Below are 17199 nucleotides of genomic sequence, written 5' to 3' on the forward strand. Positions count from 1 at the left end.
TTCCCTTCCCTTTCCCTCTCCTTCTCTTCTTTCTCCCTTCCTTCCCCTTCCCTCTTCTTCCCTCTCCTTCCCTTTCCCTCTTCTTCCCTTCCCTTTCCCTCTCCTTCCCTTCCATTTCCTTCCCTCCTCTTCCCTTTTATTAACTGTGCTTTCTTTTGGGACAGCAAAACAGCTGTTTTATTACTGTGATCCTGCCAGAAGGCTGTGATGCTGGAGAACTCAGACTGAAGGTCTGTCAATTTATACCTAGCAACTTGTACACTCTGCATTTCGTATTAGCCAGTTTAATATGATTATGGGACTTTGTTTTCTCGCTCGTAGAGTATATCTTTTATTTAAGAAGAGGAGCATAGGTGTTGCTGTTCTGCCTAGATGCCTCTTGGGAACTTTCTTTAACATCTAAAGCCTTTTTCTGGCAACCGATTTGTTCTCTAACAACAAGCTGGGAGTTGTGATAGATCCCATTTAGTCTTTTGAGAAACAACTAAATTCTGTGAGTTAACTTGTCTTCTTTTACCATCTAAGGAATATTGGCAGGCTGCAACCATTTTCCTCGGTTAGCCCTTGAAATGATTCTTCATGCTTTTGTCACATAATTAAAATTAGATTATTGCAACTCCCTGCTGGCTGGCCTTAGAGCTTTGTAAACACTCCAGCTGGCCCATAGGTTCATAGTGAAAGGGATGCTCTAAGCATATTCTTTCTTTGTCCTCTCTTCTCTCATCTGTGTTGAAATCACTGCACTTGCTAACTGCCAGCAGAATGTATTTGGTTATTGCTTTCTAAGGGCAGTGAACATAATGTTAGACATTACGTGCCAAAGTCTTTCTCAAGCTTTGCTTGAAAGAGTCTGGATGCAAGAGCTTTCAATCTATTTTCTCTTTGTTGGTGAGGTCTCTTTTTACTGAAAAGGAGAAGGGAAAGAAGGGGGAGGAAATGGAGGAGCGCAGGCTCTCCTAATACAGCATTCAAATGGAAAATGCATACAGCTACATGATTTCAAAACCAGGGACTGACTTTCATTGACCAGAATGTAAATGCCATGGACATTATGCAGTTGCTTCTTCTCCCTATGACAAAATTACTCCTTTCCACCCCAAAAGATGAAAGCCATTTTGAAATAACAGCATCCCCCACTACAGCTAGGCTTTCTGAGTTCAGTAGGCTGCTTTCCTGGCTGACTTCTTTTTATGTCACATTTGCTTATGGACCATTACTCTCACATTCACTTCCAGACACTTCCGTCTTATAAATCTTGTATGCAACATCGCAACTGTGTGAGATTTGCTTGATGAGCTTGTAGGGATTATTGTATTAAAGTTCTCAAGGGCTTGAATGACTAATTGTTAACAAGAGAGAACAATGCAGGGATAATGGCACTTTAAAAGTAAGTAATGCTAATGGCATAGTTTGTGTTTGGATGTGATTGCTCAGCTTACTGTCACATGTGCAGATCATCTCTTACTGTCCTCTGGTTTTATGGGTCTGTAACCTCTCAGCTAGTCAGTAAGCACTTATTTTGCTGAAGGAGAATTACAACGGTGAAGAAGCACAAACAGGCAGTAAAGCTGGCTGTATTGAATTCTCCGTAACTATTAGAGTCTCATCACTTTCACTGAGCCAAGAGTACATTTGTTAGGGTCAAATTTTCACGTAGTCTTGGCCAGCCAGTGTTATGAAATGGTGACTATGGATGCAGAACCACAGTAGTTATACTGTAGAACAGGGATGTTCTCTTATTTGTGCCTCACCTTATCACTCATGTTAATAACTTATGTCCCAGCATAGTCACCTCTCCGCCCAGTCACTTCTTTTGTGCTTTTTGCTATCTAGCCCTTTGGGCACCAAAGTCGCACAGTGCTGTTACTAGCTAGGGGCGTGATTTTAAAGCCCTTGGACAGATTTCCAGAAATGCTACTCCCCCCAATCCAGCTGAAAGTAGGAGCGCTGTGGGTCTTTGGCAGCTCTGCAAATCAAGACTGCAGCTCCTAGAAGAAGTCTGAAAACACAGTTGATTCTTACACTCAGCTTCCTGCCATGGTGCAGTTTGTGACTGCTGGCAGCCACAACATAACATAAGCTCCGTTTCTTTTTTCCCTGTCCCATAGGGGCTTTTGCTAAAATAACACATGTGAGCAAGTGCATAACGCCATGGCTAATGCTGAGAGCATCATCTCCTATGACAGAGATGGTATTTGCCATGTTCTGCTGCCTTCCCAGTGCAAACATCTCTGCTGGGGACCTCACCACTGCGGTGCTGGCATGCCACTGCCTTTGAACAGGGATGGTGCCAGCCTCCCAGACAGCCGTACGTATGCAAAGCCAAGACACCATGTATGAGGGCCTGTGCATGTGCCAAGGACAGGTTTCCCAGCCTCAAATGTCAAAGCAACTGTTTTTCCCTTGGGAGGTGCATTTGTCTCTATGGTGAAGAAAATGTATTATCACAAGTGTTGCCTTTGAGCTCAGAGCTGGATAAAGACCAAACAGACACTGAATCCAGCAAAATTTCAGCATCCCCCTCTTCAGAAACATTCACATCCTCTGACAATTTTTTCTTCCAAGAACCAGTCTGCTTCCAAAAGGAGTGAGCTGAATACTGACCAACACAGTCCTTGCTTCCAGACTTCACACGACAACGGCTTGGAAAGCAACACTTCAGGTTTGTTCTACTGAGGACTAGTCTCAAAACTAGTGCTCTTGTTAGCCATCTTCAAATATTTTCTGGCCATGACCCCATTGCAAACTGGGATTCCACTTCTGGTGATCCCTTCACCCCAAATTTTGGCAAAGATAAATGGCCTCTAACTGGGGTCTCTACTTTGCTCCTAACATTACAGACCCCACACAGGGACACAACCCCTAGTTTCAGACCTACGGATGTAGAGTACTTCAGCTTGCCTCAGCCAGCTGCTGGGGGCTTGCAGAGGGCTGTGCAGTGCTGCTGCTGCTGCCAGCCTCTGAAGGCAGAAGGGGGCCAACTGATTTCAGCACACCAGCAAGCCGGCTAGAAGCCCTGCTCTTGACCACACACCAGCTTCGTTCTGGGTCTCAGCTGTTGACTCTGAGTTAGTTACTGCTGTGAGCCAAAGGAGTCAGGACCCACAGGGTATTTAACACTTAAAACATTTTGCAATGCTGCAGAAATGCAGGCTTGTGGAATAAAACAGACGGTTAAGCAGAAGGAGATGGATACTTTATCACTTGACTAAAATGGGAGAAAGGAAAATCTCCAGTTGTTTTTCACAAGTCATTTAATGTTATTTCTCCTGTGTTGCTGTGATCATGTTCTTCAAAGTAACAGGAGGGAGGGTGGTATGGGGTTTTCGTTTCTCTTTTCTTTAAATTAGGATATCTGGGCAGTGACCCAATCAAAGCCTCATCTCCCTAATAGAAGTCTGCCTGACCATAACTTGCATATTCCAATTTTCATTCACAGACAAAGACTATCTATTGTCCAAGTATTTTTACTCTGTCATAATCAAAATACAAATTCTAGCTTAACCTAAAATAGACATGTCAGAAACACTTGACATGACCTGCATGCCTGTCAACAAGTGATAATCAAATTTCCTTGCCATACTAAAGTTGGGCAGGAGACATTTCTTTTTTAAAAAAACAAACAACCTATCTGGTTTCCATATCATATTGAATTTCTGAGACACAATGGGAGTTCTTCCTTTATGCAAAGGAGTTAAAAAGGAGAACAAGCAGTTAAAGGGATGTCTGCCAAAGCTGGGACGAGGGTAGGAGGCACAATTCTCTTTGAAACAGCCTACACGCAGCCTTACTGAAACTTAAAGAGCAGAGGGGGGGATTATTTCTCTGCTTTTTCTGTTTATTTATTATGTAAATGCAGTTTCCCTTGTATAAATATTTAGCTTCTCCCTTTCTCTCTGAAAATCAGACAGCAGCAGGGGCAGAAAAGCAGGGAATGCAACTTTAAAATTGGCATTACAGTGGATTTGTGCAAGTTTGAGAGTAGAAACAAATTGTAGTACATTTGTTACGAAGGTAAAACCCAAACTGACCCTTTCCCTTTCAAAATTACTGGAAAACAAATAAGACAGTGCCAAAAGGAAACTTCAGACAGAAGTTTCCCTTAAAAGAATACAGTGATAACGTAGCAGTGTTCTGCAGAAAGAGAGAAGATAAAGGTGTAAGGAAAGAGAAGTTATTCCAGGCACTTTCTGCACAGGCTTCCTCTGGAAGTGTTTGCCAGAAACAAAAAGCACATCCCAGCAATATAAACAAATAGGCCTGTGCAGTACATGGTTAAAATTATCAATGTCTCACTAACTTGTGATCCAGACTAAGCAGGGCATAAAAAAGTCTAAAAGAGCACAGCATCTTCTATTCCTGAGGAGTCTGAAAGGGTACACTGACATAACAGTTTCCAACAGCTGTCATAACAGCCTGCACAGGGTCATGCTGGAGCTGATGGACAACAGCCTCTTGCACACAGCTCGCAGGAGCCATGCTTTGTGGGGCTGCGTGTTGCCAGGTTCAGCTCTGGTTACCGTGTACAGTATATCACAGCTTAATCCTTCTGGGATTGTCTGGGTCCTCCTCTGAGGGGTTCTCCAGCATGTCCTTTTCTGGCTTTGCCAAGGCAGAGGAATGCCTGTCCCTGCCTCCTTCATTTGATTTTGCCTGTTTCAGCTTCCGACATAAAACGGCCCTCTTCACCCAGAGGTGTGATGAGATGCATAGAAAGGGACTTCTCCTCTCCCCACTAATTGCATTTTTTTGGGGTGTAAAAGTTCCAAATCTCATAAATACTGCACTGAGAACAAAAGCGTCTGGTTGTCATGACATCACTGCTCTAAGACATGAATTTACTGGGTTAAAAACTGAGACACTTCTTATTTATTTGAACACTGTCCTGCTAAGTTCAATGCAACTGGACTGAGAGAAAACTAGTAAGGACTCCAGAACAGAAAAGCTTACAATTATCAAATAATTATCCCAGAAAGGCTCCTGCTGTGAGAGAGACTGTTGCCCCTGTTCCAATGAGACAGGAGGGAGAATGGGACAGAGATAGCTTTGGCAACCCTCCTTGCCCAGCCTTCACCCCAGCTCTGGGTGGACTGTAGTTCCACTCTGAAAAGGCCCCCATGGAAGAGGACCATTGCAACCTGCACCCAAATACTTTAGCAGGGTAAAATGGAGGGCAAGCTGCCCACAAACATGTATGGTAAAGTAAGGAAAATAGATACCAGGCCTCCAGAGCTGATGGATATTCCAAAATAAATGCTGGAGGAAGAGACCTTGCTCCTGTCCAGCAGCACAGCTTCAGGAGGGACTTTGTGCACCACAAACTTCCCTGACCAGGTGTTGCCTTGGTGAAAAGAAAGAAGGGGCCCCATGGCATAGATTTTGCCATGGGATGTTTGCGGATACAATCTTAGGATATCTTGACTGTTTCCTGTGGATTCATTCACAGTGCAGGTGAAAGACTGAATTCTGAAATTCAGTTCACTTTGTCCTCTCTCTTTGCATGCAGCCTGAGGGACCTGGAGTCTGGTCTCTGTAAGTCTAGGAAAATGGTGAAGACCATGTAATTTCTGGGTGCAGAAAGTGAGGAATGCACGTCGGGGAAGCTGAGGTGCATTTTAAAAACCCAGCTTTTTTAGTAAAGATGCCACCTGGATTCTGACTCTTAGACAAAAATTTGTATGTACAGTACAAAGTACTGTACATAGTACAAAGTACAAAGATTTGTAATGCAAAAGCCACATTTTAGAAAAGACAAAGTGCAGAAGGCTAGGAAAGGTGTCAAACGTCTGATGCAAACCTTGGTCTGAAAATACGTGAAAGGAGTACGGATAAAGATGATGCTAGAGGTGTTAACCAGTTTCCTGATTATTAGTCTTTGCAGATGGCAATTTTTGTCATTGTAATTTTTAAGCTGCTTCTGGACTTTTCCCTTTCTGTTCCTCCAGTTTCAGCCGTCCCTTGTTAACCTGATGCTGGACAACACACTAATGCCCCCTGATGTGCCAAATGTGGAAAGAATCATTTGCATATGCCACGCTTTACTGGAGGGGATAAAACCTCTGAAAAGCAGCAGAAATGGTAAATCTTTTAACCTTTTCCTCTTGCCTCTCTCTCTCCCAGCCTGACTGTGTGATTGCATTTACAAGGCAGAATTAACACCTGGGACAGCACCGAGTCAATGGATGTGGAACTCATACTGTAGGCAAATGATGCAGAGTAGCTGCAAGGCTTTTGGCACCAGACTATGATGAAGCTTTCAAGAGAAATTCCCACTGAAGAGACCTGAACTACTGGAGATTACACGTACTGCATGCTCAATTTGCACACCTCCAGAAAAATTCCCTTTCGGGCAGTTGTAAAATGTGTGTGTTTCAACCATTTCCCTAGCGGTAGTATAAACAAAAATAAGGAGAAAAGGGCTGTAGAGAATGACTCACAGGGGGTGGGGATTAGTGAAAGGAACATGAAACCATGAAAGGTGTATATGTCCACATTTTCTGTAATGCATCTTTTCTATAATGCTCACAGCAACTTCCGAGTAGGCAACCGGCCACTCCTAGTATGACTAATGGTGTAACTACTTAAGGACTTATTTCCACTGGAGTTTATGAAAGTTAGATCAAAACAAACGGCACAGTTTAAAATAGAAGTGCTCACTATCTGCTGTCAACCGCAGCAGACTCTTTCAGCACATGTATGAGTTTAAGCACACACACACACACACTTCTGTTGAATGAGATGTAATGCTTAAAACTGCACGCTCACGTTAACTGCTTTGCTGGAGTGGGGTCTCCATCTGTCTGTACAGAGCTGCACATATAAAGTCTTTGCGACTTCACTTTGCAGCCATTAGTTTTGGCCCCATGGGAAGCTATTTATAAATATCTGAATTAATTAAATCAGATCTGTACAGCAGAAAAAAGAATTAACTAAATATGGTCACTATGGCAACAAATATTTCCTGGATGTAGTTTTGCTTCTAACCAGCAATGGCCTCCCATGTTCCTAACAATGGCAAAAGTTGTTGGGCTTTTCTTCTTTGCTTGTCTGTATTGAACATGTTCCTACAAAGTAACACAATAAATGTAACATCCAATTATTTTAGAGAAAGGTCCCTTTTCAGTAGCATTTTACACTAGTTTAAAAATTATTACGAACTTAAAATGGGCATCCATTGTTTTCCCTTCTTCTTACCACCCTCCCGCCTCCCCGGTGAAGCAGGAGCCTCTGCTACACTGAGATATTCCGTGGACTCTGACTCTGAATTCAGACATTGAAGTGTTCACCACTAACATCAGCTGAAAGCGAGACTAGAAGAATGATGGCACAGAACAACCTGTTGTTTTCAACAGACAGTCTTGGCTGACCCCTGTGTCCGCACTAAGCAAAAATAGAAAATAAAAGGTACTGACACTTTGCCAGACCCCATCCGCAAAATACGCTCCTGGCTGTGTCAATCACAAAAAGGAGGCCGTACATGCAGTACATGGTGGGAACATCCAAGCCATGTCCACGCATAGTCTCTGAACTTGCTGAATGTGGCCACAACCTCCTTGGAGTTTTGCAAATGCCATGCTTTGTGGATTGAGTCTTTGGTGGGTTGTAGATATCTCAGAGGGCTCCCTGAGCTTGTCTGCACTTTGGTGGAGCTCAAAGATACCAAGGGGTTATCTGAGATGTCTTTCTTTTTCTCTTTTTTTCTTGAGTAGGTAAACCAACATTTTAAAAACAGTTTCAAAGACCAGTCTTGCCCATTGCCAAATGAGAGGGCGTTTCCAAGGCTGGTCTATGCTTCCCCTCTGTTTTTACTTCCCTATTTTTTTAAACAGTGTCCTCAAAGGTTTGTGGTCACAGTGTCTGTCTGTTTGTCTGTCCAGGTATTTCTTTCCCTTCCCTTAATGACTAGCAAATCCACTGTTGGTGTCAACCAAATGCAGCAAAGGAGTTCAGTTCTCAGAGACAGTTAAGTTTGTACAAGTGTCATGAAAACAGCTCCCTGGCAGAGAAAAGAGATCCTTTCCATGCCTGACTGTTAGAAAAGGTGGTTCTCTGTCTTGTTAGCTGTGCAAGAATTCACATTAGTACTGGGGCAAGGGCCAAAAAAGTATACATGGTTATGATTGTCAAGGGACAAGCTGCAGTGGGAGCTGGCACCTATTTTAGACACTGATAGCAATCAGGGGTCTGTACGAAATCAGCCTTCTAACTCCTAGTGTGCCTGACCTTGCCAGTTTTACATGAACAATTAAATGGCTAATACTGATCTTTAAGTATCTCTTCACAGTAACCTGAGTCTATTCAGATGTGTGGTTTTAGGCTGAGATCCCACTCCAATGCAGATTTACTTATTTATTTATTATAATTATCCTGTGATATTTTGGAGAATAGAAGGGAAACCTTCTTATGCAAGAGAGGCATTAGGTTTGTAAAGCTCAATCCATACCCTCCATGCAACCAAAACCACAGCGGAGCGGTACAGAGATGACAGAGCAAAGGAAATGCATCCTTTCCTTTTGATTTGCAAACTTCGGGGTTTGTTTGGTTTTGGTTTGTTTGGTGGTTTTTTTTTTTTGGTTTTTTTTTTTCATTGATGCAAGAAATTCAGGCTAGCAAAAGAGCTAGAGTTGAAATAAGGCATATAGAAAATCAGTTACTGAATGCTGGAGCTGACATAACTACTCTCCCTGTAATCTTTAGCTTCCAAGCCCCTCCTGACACAAGTCACCTTCTTGGGACCGCAGAGAGAGTAAAGGAAACTAATGACCTCTCACCCACATCAGCACCCACAGCAGCAGTACCAGTGCATTAGCCCCGGCCGCTCTCGGACCTTACAGCTGGACTTTCAGCATTATATTATCTTATTTATTAGTGCAGTTTTTAAAAGGCAAATATTTCTACTAAAAATAAATGCTACCAGACTTGTCCTCTATTAAAGAATTAGCTCACTTTCCCGCATGAGTAAGTTCATAAAAATCTGAAGTCCTTTGTGGTTGGATTGCACCCCTACCCCCAACGTAGCTCTCTGTTAATGGGGTGACAACTGCAAGGTAGGGTTATCTGGCATTTGTTTTCTAATGCACATGCTGTTTAAAAAAGAATAATGAAAATTTAAACAAATGCAAAGGAATCCTGGGGGTAGAAGAAGATCTACAAAAAAATCATCCAATGAAAAACACATCTGTTGCTCCATATTGTGTCACTGACCATATATACATGTTAATTCTTCCAAGCCTCATTTGCCTAACAGCATGGAAACTGTCACCATTTTAACAACTGCTATCAGATAACTTGAAATGACATTAGACAGACCATACAAACAGCAAACAGGCTCTAGTGACTATGCTCTTGAATCCGATCCTGCAAAGTGTGGCGTGGTTTTGCTACGCATGGACTTTAAGCTGGCTAGACAGGACATGAGTCCCTAAACTTCTGTGGTAAAAGAAGGTACGCAGCATATTGCAAAGATGGAGCTCTGAGAAATTTCACATGATGAGGACTGATCTGACATTTTACTTTATACCTTTGCTAGTATAGGGGGTTATTTTTCCCTGCTTCTATCTTCTCGTACTTTGCTGTCAATTCTCAGCCAGATGAAAAAACTATCGTGTCATATCTGGATTTCACATAAAGGACTGTTTTCCTGACACTTCCAGGGCCATGGCAGTACAGAGAAACCCCAAGCCAGAACCCTCTGGCATTTTTTTGGATTTGGAAAAGATTTGGGATTTGGAAACCCAAAATTGTCTGGATTTTGCTAACACAGAACAGTCACAGAGACAGGTGGCATGGAACTGAACCACAGAGATACTCTGAAATCTTGAAAACACTTCTGCATGTACTGAACTCATTATAAGGAATGTCATTATATTCAAGAGGCCTTCTAAACATGTTTAAGAAAATGCTTACAAGACAGGATGACAGCACAGACAAAGCTACTAAAACTTACACAGGACACACTTGTAGAACAGGGAAGAGAACAGAACAAACCCCCCCGAACAAACTCTGTACTTCCACCACACAACCATACATCCTTTCACAAAGATTTCCTCACCTTAAATAAGATATATAATATCAACTTTAAACAGTTCCTCTTACTTGCTAATATTTCACATGAATTTCTCATCTGGTTGCATTTAGCTTCTCTAGTTTTTTCAAGCTAACTGTCCCCCCCTCCCATTTTAATAAAACCTGATTAACATGCTTGAGAGTCAAACATGAACAAAAATATCCCATTCCTTCCAAAGTATGGCATTCATGAAGATATAATGAATAAGTAAACATTCTCTAGTGTTCTGTTTCTTCTGTCTAGCTTACTGGTGTTGAGAAACAGTCTTCTTCATTTATTTATGTTGGTATTTTATTTCCTTATTGAGTTTCAAAGATGAACAGGGAAAAATAAATACCAAGGAAATAGTTGATAGGCTGAAGTGACCAAGGTTTTTCCCAGGGAGGCTAAAAAAACCCTATGCTTTATATGAACTTTTTGTTGTCTCATTATTTCACTTAATACGCCTGCTTTCAATATGGAATGTGTGATACTGACAGTAACTAGCAAAATCCTGTTTATCAATGTGCAGAAGCCAATTTCTTCTCATAATTCTGATTTAATGATATTGCATTCTAGGCCCCCGAATTACTATTGTGCTTTGAAGTGAGGCAAACCTGCGTAGCCCAGGCTTATTCAAATGGCAGAATATATACAGATCAGACAGCAAGTCAGTTTTGCACAGACCTCATCAAGGTCCCAGACACACTTCTGCAGCAGATCCCATATTTCTTACCTTTTTCCAAATTCCCTAGAGAGCCAGTGCACTGCAACACACTTAACAGTTCCCAGTGGGAAGGCAACGTGCAAGATCAGGTCAGCGAGTGGACTGATTCTTGCTTACCTGACCTTGCTAAACTCCTTCTTAAGGGGTTAAATGATCTTGGTAAAAAGATCAAATGTCAGAAAAATTATTGCTCAGACTCTAATTTTAAAGGTAATTAATTGGTAAACCTCAGTGAAAATTAAGAGACCTCAACAAATGCTAATTGGGTAGGCAGGATGCTTTTCTTAGGACTGAAGAGACAGTCTCCATTTTACGTCTTAGAAAATCCAAGCACTATACCTGAGCCTTATAGGCAATTAATAAAAAATTTTAATTGTTTGATGTTGACAGAGTCCATTTTTCAAAGTCATGAGACTTCTTCAGTAGAATTAAATCCGATTTGATCCTTGTACAAGGGTGACCAAAGGGCAATGTGGTATCTTTTCTGCAGCCCTAACTGTTAACATACTCACATCTGTAATGCCTTACCAAAGGTCCTTTTCAGAGGTGAAAATGGAGGCATTAAAGCATGACATGTTTTCTGCATCCTACTTTATAACCTCACACCTTAGATGAACTGTGAAACTTAAGACTAAGGGAAAACCATCACAAACCATCCAAACAGTACTATTTTTATTCTCATTACAAACTCAGAAGGGTTTTTTTGACTTCTTTTTAAAGGCAAAAGTCATGTCTTTTCCAAACGAGGACAATAAAGGCTGTAAGAATGCTTAAAAACCTCACTTTACCTTACTGGGTTGCAGCAATGAGTGTGTAGAAGCTACGTTGATGGAATTCCCACTGCTCAAGCGGTAACATGCTCAAATTTCCACTTGCACTGCAAAACAAACAAATAAAACCCCAAAACCTGCTGCATTGTTTTGAAGCTGTAGCCCTCAGGGCTAGGATCTTACAGGTTACACAGAATTTTTGACAGAATTTGACTTTTAAATTTGTAGGATAAATATAGAAAGCAATGGTGATTCAGCACAGGCAGAGCTCCTCCTTTCTGAGTCACTTCTGTTCAGATATCGCAGGAAGGTGGGAGAAGTGCTGTATACCTGCAGGTGTCACAACAGAGGTCCTGACCTCTTGGGGGGGTGCAAAGGAAGCCTCCACGATTGTGCTCAGCTGGAAGTTTGTTTCACTTCACTGTTCAGGCCAAATTCTAATCTAGCTCATTCTACCTACCAAAAAGAGGGAAAAAAAAAGGAAAAAAAAAACCAGCCAGAAAAAAAATATCTCTGAACCATAAAATATAATCTGCTCTGACAGTCCTTGAAGAAGAGGAATGCTGTGTCATAATGGAGAGCTAGCTGTACCACAGCAGCAGGTGGTGAGACTCAGTGCAGGCTAGTAAATCTCCCCAAGATGCTTCTGGAATGAAGGCACCAAACTACCATCACATGTTGCTACTTTTTTTAACAAATCATGTCTAATCCAAAAAGTGGAACCACCTAAAAGCTATTGTTGTCTTGGAGCTATTTTTAGTTGAAAAAACCAGGACTGCAAAATAAACTGGATATTGAGGAGCTCAGACTAAAAATACTTGACAGCAACATATGATATCTTTGGATCACAAAATATGGTTGAACTAGTAAACAAGCTTCATACTCCTACAGCACAACTCACCAGCACATTATGGGTGAGACTGGCAATATCCTGCCTACCCTGAGAGAGGACAGCATGTAAATGGGAGCACCTCTGACTAAAGTCCATCTTCCCTCCTAAATGCTCTCTTCCAGCACTTGCAAAGGATGTCTCAAGCTCAAGTCTGAGTGTCTGAGTCACAACATGAAGGACTACTCCATTGCCCGAGCGAAAGACACTGGGTGAAAAGACAGAGCACAGGTTTAATCCATCCTCTCTTCCTCTGTGTGCCTTTGTGCCCCAGGTACCTTCAAGAGAAAGGAGAGGACAGTTCTGTGGAGCAGTTCTCCCTCTCTTTCTCTGTTCACACTGGGATTAGCAGACATATCCCTGGGTGAGGACAGAGGAACACCAAAACCTCCCTTTTTCTCTTAATGAGAAGTAGGCAAGGGAACATTTTTGACTCTGTTTTAATTGCCTCAGTGGTTAGATGAAAGCCAAGTTGCTTGCAAACTCAGTTTCCCCAGTAAAAGCAATGCAAGAAGAACTAAGTCCTTTAAGAAAAGAAGTGTTGAGTTGGCCTTGGCAAATGAGGATGTGGTATCTCCTGGCCATAAATTAGAGCCTTTCAGCTCTCTGACAGGAAAGTGCAAGTCTCTGGAGGGTTGAGAGTGCACGAGGCCACAGAGAAGCTGCTGTATGGCCAAAGTCCAAGCTGCTCACTAAGGACTTTGCCCAGTGGCATTCCATCATCATGGCTTAGGAACTGGGGGGCCTGAAGTGTGTTTGAATGAGTTCTTCCCTGCAATTTTTTTTCTAGCGAAGTGGGTGTTGGTCTCTTCTCCCAGGTAGCAAGCAATAGGGCAAGAGGAAATGGCCTCAAGCTGCGCCAGGGGAGGTTTAGATTGGATATTAGGAAAAAATTCTTTACTGAGAGAGTGGTCAGGCATGGGAAGAGGCTGCCCAGAGAGGTGGTGGAGTCACCATCCCTGGAGGTGTTCAAAAACATGTAGACATGGCGCTTGGGGACATAGTTTAGGAGGCATGGTTGACAGTTGGATTTGGTGATCCTAGACGTCTTTTCCAACCTTAATGTTTCTATGATTCTATGATTCTTTTCTACTAACCTACTTCTACTAACAGATGTCAACCATTCTCTGAGGGCAATGTCTAGCATACAGTTTAATCCCTTGTAATAATAACTGACTGGGGTTTAGTGGCTCTGCCTTTCACCAACATCCCCATATTTCTGTTTCTTTTTTTTCCAGCTTATATTGACTGAAGGCCAGATGTACCCTCATGTAATGTGGTTTAGTTTCTTTGCTTTTAGCAGCACTCCACCAATTTAGACTAGCTGAAAATTTTTTCTCAACAATATTGTTTGTCCCAGGACTTCTTGTTTTGCACACAAAATGCAAGCAAGCAATGAGTTATGTGGTTGTATCAGTCCAGGCTATGTGTATATGGCTCAGCAGGCAGCTCCAAGTATTTGTTTTCCCATTAGGTATCATGAAGGGCGTGGGTGTACAAAATTTTAAAGATGCACAGGAGAGTCCTTAGCATAGAATCATCCAGCTATTATGCCACACAGATCAACATCAATGGTATTTTGCAGATTTGTTAGATGTCTGTCTCCTACTTGCCTGCAACCAGGACAGGTAAGGATGAGAGTCTGGTGTTTCACACTCCGATTTCTAAGCTTCAGCTAGTCTGCAAATCCACGTTTATTCGTTTATTCCTCCCCCTGCATAACTGCCTTGTTTGTAGTCGACATTAAGAATCATTGCTCTCCTGATTCTCAGTGTGTCACACGGTGGGTGCAGGAGCTTTGTGACTTTGCAGGTTCAGCCTCTGGCACCAGCTCTCCCTCTGTTACTGCACCATAGGACAACTTCAGTTCATGCCAGGCACAAGCCTCATTCTACCTTCTGACCTGTTCTAGCAGTGGGAAGCACTATTCAGTATAGCACTCATGATTTGGTATTCATAAACACTTTCTCTTGGGTTTTGGGGTTTTTTTTTGTTTACCACTCCTTTCCATGTGTTCCCCTATCAACATCATGTGCTCATTGTAACCATTATGAATGCATTCAGCCTTTTGGGTACACTTATCATTCTCCCCTGCTTCACCTGACATGCCTATTACTTTCCACTATTTAGGCAATATGACTTGCATCCACAGTTTCACAAGCTTTGAAGTTTGTTTGCTGAATCACTGAAATTCTTTGTCACCTCCTCCACTGCCCTTTAAAGGGAGGAATATTCCCATCAGAAATGACCCTTGGTTGTCCACATTTGGTGATTTAATTGGGACTACGGAGGTTACAATAGTCCAAGATCATGCGGATTAGTGCTCAGATACTACAGCAAAAAGGAATTTGGAAAACAGTAAGATTAATAGGTTTCAGGAAAAAAAAATCCTGTGATGAAATCTGTTATAATGGGGACACACTATCAGAAAAGCAGTGGTGGGAGCTTCCCCAGTTAGGAAATTTTTAGCAGAAATTGACAATTCAAGAACTAATCATAGATAAAGATTGTACACCAGCAAGGAGAGTGAGAAGATGATGAGGCTTCTAAGTTTCTCACACTGTCATCTAAGAACATGACTATGCTTCCCCAGGCAAAGTCAAACTATTGCCCATGTAACATACACTGAGCAGAGCAGAGGTTAGACATTCTGTGGTTGGTGGAAGTGCACAGATTAACAGACAAAGCATTGCCTAATGTCATTAGTCGAAAGCTTTGACAGAGCTATGGCATTATGGAACTTCAGCAGAAATGTCAGTCTCATTGACCAATTTGATGGTCTTACTAGGTTAACAGAAAAATAATTACTTTTATTTTCAGCCCTACCTAAAAATTATGGAGTTTTAGGCTCTAGGCATTGTAATAAAAGTGTTAGCAAATAAAATGTGTGTGCATGCGTATGTATATGTAAATATATAGAGAAATTCCAACTGCATTTAATTGATGGTGTACTGAATGTTCTGAAGACCACTATTAGTTACTGAAATAAAGCACTAGCAAGAATGACTGGTGTGCAATATAATCAGGGGTCTTTGTTGTTTTCAGAAACCTAATGAATGAACACATAACATCCACTGGTTTCTGACATGACAGGCATATGGTGCTCATAAATAAATAAAAAGCATGATATTACAGTTACGCTGATACCAGTGAGTGGTAACATTTGGTAAGCTGGCAAGTTGTCTAGTCTGTCTTACCTTGACAGCAAAACCACAAAATCTCTGAGTAAAAAGGATTAATTGTAACTGATAGCTTTTGGGGCTTCCTCCCGCTAAGTCAGGTTTCTAAGTTCCAAAAGAAACACTAGACCACTTTTCAATATATAGCTTCAGATACATTTTTTTAAACCATTAAAATTATATAGGAGGTTATTGTCAGCTACAACAGCCTTCAGCAACAATATCTACATACCTGGGAGACTCACAGGGATAAAAAAGAGTGCAGCAGGACCTAGGTGCCTACATTCTACTTTGAATCAAAACTGAGATCCTGAAAATGACAAAATAGCTGCCTATGGGACTAAAAATTCTCTTAGTTTTTACAGTGGTCTATTGTTTGTTGTACTTACCAGAACATGGGTAACCCAGGTTCAATTTCCAAATCTCTTTACAGGTTTAGGAACCCCAGTTTCACATCTCTCCCAGGAAACCTCTACCCATATGCCCCTCTTTCCACATGTTCTCACTGCTTGCCTGAACTGTCATGCTTTCACCAGTGGCATCACTACTGCAAACTTTGCAGGATGTAGGAATAAATTTCTTTCCTCCACACTTGCGTTCCAAAGTCACAACCAGATCCCTAGCAGTAAGTCACCCTGCTGACCCATCCCAAAACACAAAATACATATTATCTTGAGCAACTGTCATAATGAGATTGATGAAGTTGCCCACCAACCTCCCTGCAGCACAATAGATGCTGTACAGCCCATGCCTTTAAATCTCCAAATCCATTAGTCCAACCACAAACTTAGTCATACATCCGACGTAGCCAGGTAAATGCTGTCCAGCCAACAGCTAACTCTAGTCTCATCATCACCCCAGAATTCAGCCAGCTTCACCAGTTTCCTGCGGTGCCTACAGGTTCCATAGACGAACCTCGCTCTTCAAGCTTCACTGTACCAAACCCTCTGTCTAGCACGAACACACAAGCCCTAATCAGGCCAGAACATATCAAAAATGAGTGTCATCTGAAAGAATTACCCTCCTGGGGTGTTTTTGGTCACCTCCTTTGGGTTACTACTAGCCTAAAATTTGGAGATAACATATATATATATATAAAAAACATATATATATATAAAAAACATATATATATATAACATATATAACAATATATTCCTGAACACTAAAGTGTTAAAAAGATCTTTAATTAATTTCCATATGACAGTGGTCACCTCTTTTTTGATAAAGCTAGAGTTAAAGAGATGATGAAGACTGAGAACCAGTTGGAAAATATTCTTTATTTCTGAGGGTTGCTGAAGTCATATATAGACTGGTGCTGGTAGCACCAAATCAGCCCCAATTTGGTTGTAAGATAGTAAAGATCATCCATTCAAGAGTTGAAGGCCTGTGTTTGTTTTTCATAGGGTGAGCCACGCAAAAATAAAGGCTTGTGTTGGCAATGGACTGAATGGACTAGAGTTAGTTGCAGAATGGCAAGGTATCACCTCTCTGGGATTTAGGTTAGGATTCCTGAGGAATTCTAAGGCTGGAAAATTGTACCCTAGATTCTGTCAGGACCACCAAAGTAGGAAGAGGTCTGATGCTGGCAG

Source organism: Phalacrocorax aristotelis, chromosome 2, assembly GCF_949628215.1.
Source record: "Phalacrocorax aristotelis chromosome 2, bGulAri2.1, whole genome shotgun sequence".
Classification (NCBI taxonomy): Eukaryota; Metazoa; Chordata; class Aves; order Suliformes; family Phalacrocoracidae; genus Phalacrocorax; species Phalacrocorax aristotelis.